The sequence below is a fragment of the Lepisosteus platostomus genome, unplaced genomic scaffold (assembly GCF_059453375.1).
Source record: "Lepisosteus platostomus isolate fLepPlt1 unplaced genomic scaffold, fLepPlt1.hap1 Scaffold_74_H1, whole genome shotgun sequence".
NCBI classification, from domain to species: Eukaryota; Metazoa; Chordata; class Actinopteri; order Semionotiformes; family Lepisosteidae; genus Lepisosteus; species Lepisosteus platostomus.
The window spans coordinates 7375-14716 of record NW_028291686.1 but is presented as its reverse complement, the minus strand read 5'-3'; the positions used below and the strand labels follow the sequence as shown (position 1 = coordinate 14716).

Genomic DNA, 7342 nt, shown 5'->3' with positions numbered 1-7342 from the left:
GTTTTCAATTTACCATGAGTCGGGCTCGGCTGCACAGAGGCGAGAGCAGAGCAATGAGGTCACGGGGACAGGGGAGTCACACGCTGGCTGTTTGAACACGCGGAAGATCACTGAGGGATCCACAGTATGTGGACCCTCCGTGCGCCATCAGTCCGCACTCCGGACTCTGAATCCTGCCATCCGAGTTAAGATCTCGGCGGAACCTGAGGCGCAGTTCCTTCTTAAAACGTAATCTGGTGAGCATTTCTAGAATCGTACTTGTATAGATGCAGCCTTTAATGTGTTGCTAGGTTAAAATTGATGACTTCTTGAACTTCAGTAGGCAACTGCCCTCTTGATTTCGGATTTAATTTCTTTATTACAGGGGCACTTTTATGAAGACAGAGTCATGTTCAGGTACTTTGCTTGATGGAGGAAGCTCATTTCGGACTCTGTGATCTGCTCACCTGGAAAGGTCTGCTGTACTACTACAAGAGAGAAGTAGAGTCTGGAAGAAGGGACAATTTTATGATGCTTTGGAAGATAATGTTTTTTTTTCTTTGAAATCGAAATGAATCAGAATATCAGTGCAAAAGACAGACTCTTGGTTTGGTTTAAAGAGATATGGTTTTAAAACAGACAAAATGTAGAAAACAGGTGTTTCTCACTTTTGGTAAAGAATGGACCGGGGGTAATATTTTACTAGTTGCAGTGCTGATCTCACTGGGTTACAGTCCTGCAGTGTCACACCGGGGCCAGTGGCGCAATGGATAACGCGTCTGACTACGGATCAGGAGATTGCGGGTTGGACTCCTGCCTGGCTCGGGTCGTTTTTAAACGCATCGGGCTACTCCCTAAGTAGTCTGTGCTACTTACTGCATTGCAATCGTACCCAGTAAGAGATTTCCTTCATGTAAATGAACTGCACCTGACAGCTTTAGAAAAACACCTGGGCTCAGTACGGTGCTGAGAGCTCAGCGTTGCTGTTCTAATTAGCACGCACTGCATCGGCTATGAGCCCGAACTTTTCAATTATTCCGATCAGTAAGTCAACACGTAGTCCACATGAACGGTAGAAATATTCTCTTGTCTGTCTCTTGTTTGTATAGAACTGAATGTCCCTGACAATGTACTGTTAGTTTTAATTGAAGAACGGCACCTGTGTTCAAATATACCAGACAAGTTTATGTAACTGCTCATGCGACACTCAGTTGTAATTAGTCAAGAAATAAAGTCGAACAACAGCTGCGGGTTTGATTCTGAACGTATGAGATTGCAGCGCCTTTTACTTCCATTGACAAATGACAGAGATTCGAAGAGAGATCCTTCAGACCAGCAAGCAAACCCACGGCTATTTCGGTTTTCTATCTAGGCAACGTTGGTGTCTGCAATAGCATACATGAAAGCGTGATGCAATTTCTGTGGCTACATTTGTTGCACGTCATGCACAGTAAGAGTGTTTCTAACACCAAATAAAAAGTCAACAATTAGCGATCACGCCTTCTCCTCAGTTAACCCACTGAAACCCTTGCTGTTAACAGTTGTTTACTGCGTGCTTTAGGAGCACCTACATATCGTGTCGGTTCTTTCAGCTTTATTCATTAGGTTTTCAAAGGCATAAGCAGAGCACCAGAGGTGCGAAGGCAAAGTGTGTGGTTATCTGAAGAATTGATGTCCATGGCAGCGGGGCCAAGCGATTTAGCGTTGTTATAGTACCAGGAAAGGAGAAGCGGCACTTCGCCTCTGCCGCGCAGGCACAAGGCGACGTGCGGCAGACGCCGGAGTCGGCAGGTTTCGAACCTGCGCGGGGAAGCCCCAACGCATTTCGAGCCCATCGCCTTAACCACTCGACCACGACAAAAGCGAGCCCGCCGCCGCCGCATTCCTCCTATAATCAAACACGGACTGCGAGGTGGCTGCGGATACCTTTTTAAAGTTGCTCTCCGTTAAAAACAAAATACCTTTCACAAGATACGTGCCGGCAGACAGACACGCCTCAGAGGGTTTAAGGCTGGCTTCACGTTCAAATGATAAAGTCCCCCCGTCCGGATGTCAAAATGCAACTTTGGCAGACAGAACAAACATCAACAAACCACAAATGTGGACAAGGATTTTACAAGCTGCACCACACTGCACTTTCAAAAGCATTTACGTTCGTCTTAGACGCAGGACTTGCCTTTGATTTGCGCGCTTACGAACGCCATGGAAAACGAAACAAAACTAAAGCCCTCAGCTCCTGCACGTGATTATAATGCCGTTACGTGTCGAAGCAGTAATTGACGTCATCCTACCACTGCAACACGGGGAATAGAGAGAAATGAGCACACGCTACGAATCGTCTCAATCACTCCCTAGAGTCGTAAGGCGCATTGAAGGGTGCACCCCCATCATTAATCGTTGCGCCTCTGTGAAAGGAAAGCTCTTGGGCAGTCTTTGAAACAGCTCGGATGAAACACTTGATTGCTTCCATGTGCATCTGGAGCCCACTTCTTATTTTCACTTCACGCCGCCCAAAGCATTTCTAAAACAGGAGATTCGCGTTTGGGAATGCGCCCTGCCCTACAAATAAAACAGGTCTACGGGTCTGAAACCTGCTCCACGGAAAACAGCTCTGTTGCGCTTTTGATCAAAGGGAGATTCGCTGTTCTTACTTTTTGATGACATAACACCCAAAGGGGCTTCTTTGGAGCTGGATTCCAACCAGCATCCTTAAGTTTCTTGGCGGTATCCTTTACAGTCCTCTGTTCGGTCGACAAGGGACTGAAGGGGGCAGCTTTCCTCACACATACAGTGCAATGTACTGTAGTGTTCCCCTTCATTGAATTCGCAGTTCTGCATCAGACCTCTAACTCGTTTCCTTAGCTTGGATTTAAGCCACGAAGCAGGCTTCTACTGTATAAGGAATCACAAACTATTTGAGAGGCCACCATCCCAGGGGGAACTGACAAAGTCTATCCCTAAACACCTAGCGCGGTCTCTCGAGAGACTGTCAAAAATCGCTTTCTCCGTTTGCGTTGCAAGTAAGTGAAAACGCGGTCTCAACCCAGAGCCACTTGGCAGCAGCGACACGAAAATACCGTTACTGTTACTGCTCGATACCGACGTTAGCCTACTATACCATGTTCAGCCACCGCTAGAAAATGCACGGCTCTAGAACCGGAGCAAACGACAGGAGGGCCAACGCCGAACGGGCACACATGGAGCGCGACGAGAATGGGATTCGAACCCATGCGTGCGGAGCACAATGGATTAGCAGTCCATCGCCTTAACCACTCGGCCACCTCGTCGAGGGATCTGGGCTGTCCGGACATGGGTTGGCGCGCTCCAGATGATCTTTTTCTTTTTTTTCCCCCGTACTCGAGGGTCATTTTCCTGTTCCACATGCGATTTCAACATTTTCCTTGGGAGATGTCAAGCCAGCAAGCCACTGCTGTGGTTCAGTGGCCAGTGTGGAGTTCAGTGGCCCTGTTGTACACAGAAAGCACATTGAGCTCCTTGGACATGAAAAGTTCCAGATAAAAGCCATTTGTCACCCTTTCTCTTGGTGTTGATGTTGCTATTATATGTAAAGGTGGCAACTTGCTCAGCGAGCAGGCGGAGCACACACCGAATGCAGATGTGTCTGAGTGGTGTGTCCAAGTGGCTGTCAAAGGACAGCTCTCCTGGGGCGCCGTGGCTTAGTTGCTTAAGGTGCCTGTCTAGTAAACAGGAGACCCTGGCTCCGAATCCCAGCGGTGCCTTTTTTGTTCTGTCTTCTCGAACAGAACTGGTCATTATGGACAACCGCCTACGGCTAGACTTAATTAAATGCAAGCATTCATTTCCTGTCTTGAACAACTTGTTTTTCTTATAATGGATGCAACTTGCAAAACATGAAATACAAACCTTGCTAATCAGCACTCGCGGCTGGCAAAAAAAAAAAGAAGTCAGCAATGTTTTTTTCTTTAACCTTAACCCTTCTAATGGAGAAGAGTTAAACGACCGAGTCTATGCAGCTTAAACGGTGCGCACGTCGGGTTCTTAGCTGAAAGGGTGGTAAATCACGCTCACCCCAGTCCTTAATCTTTTAAAGAGGATACAAAATTGAACCTAGTCGCCACATCACATACATCCTGATCAATGATAAAAAGGTAACATCTATCCTCGCTCCAAAGTAAATCTCACGTTGAGGGCATATTTGTTTTCAATTTACCATGAGTCGGGCTCGGCTGCACAGAGGCGAGAGCAGAGCAATGAGGTCACGGGGACAGGGGAGTCACACGCTGGCTGTTTGAACACGCGGAAGATCACTGAGGGATCCACAGTATGTGGACCCTCCGTGCGCCATCAGTCCGCACTCCGGACTCTGAATCCTGCCATCCGAGTTAAGATCTCGGCGGAACCTGAGGCGCAGTTCCTTCTTAAAACGTAATCTGGTGAGCATTTCTAGAATCGTACTTGTATAGATGCAGCCTTTAATGTGTTGCTAGGTTAAAATTGATGACTTCTTGAACTTCAGTAGGCAACTGCCCTCTTGATTTCGGATTTAATTTCTTTATTACAGGGGCACTTTTATGAAGACAGAGTCATGTTCAGGTACTTTGCTTGATGGAGGAAGCTCATTTCGGACTCTGTGATCTGCTCACCTGGAAAGGTCTGCTGTACTACTACAAGAGAGAAGTAGAGTCTGGAAGAAGGGACAATTTTATGATGCTTTGGAAGATAATGTTTTTTTTTCTTTGAAATCGAAATGAATCAGAATATCAGTGCAAAAGACAGACTCTTGGTTTGGTTTAAAGAGATATGGTTTTAAAACAGACAAAATGTAGAAAACAGGTGTTTCTCACTTTTGGTAAAGAATGGACCGGGGGTAATATTTTACTAGTTGCAGTGCTGATCTCACTGGGTTACAGTCCTGCAGTGTCACACCGGGGCCAGTGGCGCAATGGATAACGCGTCTGACTACGGATCAGGAGATTGCGGGTTGGACTCCTGCCTGGCTCGGGTCGTTTTTAAACGCATCGGGCTACTCCCTAAGTAGTCTGTGCTACTTACTGCATTGCAATCGTACCCAGTAAGAGATTTCCTTCATGTAAATGAACTGCACCTGACAGCTTTAGAAAAACACCTGGGCTCAGTACGGTGCTGAGAGCTCAGCGTTGCTGTTCTAATTAGCACGCACTGCATCGGCTATGAGCCCGAACTTTTCAATTATTCCGATCAGTAAGTCAACACGTAGTCCACATGAACGGTAGAAATATTCTCTTGTCTGTCTCTTGTTTGTATAGAACTGAATGTCCCTGACAATGTACTGTTAGTTTTAATTGAAGAACGGCACCTGTGTTCAAATATACCAGACAAGTTTATGTAACTGCTCATGCGACACTCAGTTGTAATTAGTCAAGAAATAAAGTCGAACAACAGCTGCGGGTTTGATTCTGAACGTATGAGATTGCAGCGCCTTTTACTTCCATTGACAAATGACAGAGATTCGAAGAGAGATCCTTCAGACCAGCAAGCAAACCCACGGCTATTTCGGTTTTCTATCTAGGCAACGTTGGTGTCTGCAATAGCATACATGAAAGCGTGATGCAATTTCTGTGGCTACATTTGTTGCACGTCATGCACAGTAAGAGTGTTTCTAACACCAAATAAAAAGTCAACAATTAGCGATCACGCCTTCTCCTCAGTTAACCCACTGAAACCCTTGCTGTTAACAGTTGTTTACTGCGTGCTTTAGGAGCACCTACATATCGTGTCGGTTCTTTCAGCTTTATTCATTAGGTTTTCAAAGGCATAAGCAGAGCACCAGAGGTGCGAAGGCAAAGTGTGTGGTTATCTGAAGAATTGATGTCCATGGCAGCGGGGCCAAGCGATTTAGCGTTGTTATAGTACCAGGAAAGGAGAAGCGGCACTTCGCCTCTGCCGCGCAGGCACAAGGCGACGTGCGGCAGACGCCGGAGTCGGCAGGTTTCGAACCTGCGCGGGGAAGCCCCAACGCATTTCGAGCCCATCGCCTTAACCACTCGACCACGACAAAAGCGAGCCCGCCGCCGCCGCATTCCTCCTATAATCAAACACGGACTGCGAGGTGGCTGCGGATACCTTTTTAAAGTTGCTCTCCGTTAAAAACAAAATACCTTTCACAAGATACGTGCCGGCAGACAGACACGCCTCAGAGGGTTTAAGGCTGGCTTCACGTTCAAATGATAAAGTCCCCCCGTCCGGATGTCAAAATGCAACTTTGGCAGACAGAACAAACATCAACAAACCACAAATGTGGACAAGGATTTTACAAGCTGCACCACACTGCACTTTCAAAAGCATTTACGTTCGTCTTAGACGCAGGACTTGCCTTTGATTTGCGCGCTTACGAACGCCATGGAAAACGAAACAAAACTAAAGCCCTCAGCTCCTGCACGTGATTATAATGCCGTTACGTGTCGAAGCAGTAATTGACGTCATCCTACCACTGCAACACGGGGAATAGAGAGAAATGAGCACACGCTACGAATCGTCTCAATCACTCCCTAGAGTCGTAAGGCGCATTGAAGGGTGCACCCCCATCATTAATCGTTGCGCCTCTGTGAAAGGAAAGCTCTTGGGCAGTCTTTGAAACAGCTCGGATGAAACACTTGATTGCTTCCATGTGCATCTGGAGCCCACTTCTTATTTTCACTTCACGCCGCCCAAAGCATTTCTAAAACAGGAGATTCGCGTTTGGGAATGCGCCCTGCCCTACAAATAAAACAGGTCTACGGGTCTGAAACCTGCTCCACGGAAAACAGCTCTGTTGCGCTTTTGATCAAAGGGAGATTCGCTGTTCTTACTTTTTGATGACATAACACCCAAAGGGGCTTCTTTGGAGCTGGATTCCAACCAGCATCCTTAAGTTTCTTGGCGGTATCCTTTACAGTCCTCTGTTCGGTCGACAAGGGACTGAAGGGGGCAGCTTTCCTCACACATACAGTGCAATGTACTGTAGTGTTCCCCTTCATTGAATTCGCAGTTCTGCATCAGACCTCTAACTCGTTTCCTTAGCTTGGATTTAAGCCACGAAGCAGGCTTCTACTGTATAAGGAATCACAAACTATTTGAGAGGCCACCATCCCAGGGGGAACTGACAAAGTCTATCCCTAAACACCTAGCGCGGTCTCTCGAGAGACTGTCAAAAATCGCTTTCTCCGTTTGCGTTGCAAGTAAGTGAAAACGCGGTCTCAACCCAGAGCCACTTGGCAGCAGCGACACGAAAATACCGTTACTGTTACTGCTCGATACCGACGTTAGCCTACTATACCATGTTCAGCCACCGCTAGAAAATGCACGGCTCTAGAACCGGAGCAAACGACAGGAGGGCCAACGCCGAACGGGCACACATGGAGCG

At 47.1% G+C, this 7342-nt stretch overlaps 1 non-coding gene across 1 annotated transcript; it reads right to left on the bottom strand.

Annotated features, from left to right (window-relative positions):
* Positions 1–3184: 3184 nt before the first annotated feature.
* trnas-gcu (transfer RNA serine (anticodon GCU)) lies at positions 3185–3266 on the bottom strand. Its single transcript has one exon. It is a non-coding gene; the product is annotated as a tRNA-Ser (tRNA).
* Between the last annotated feature and the right edge of the window lie 4076 nt (positions 3267–7342).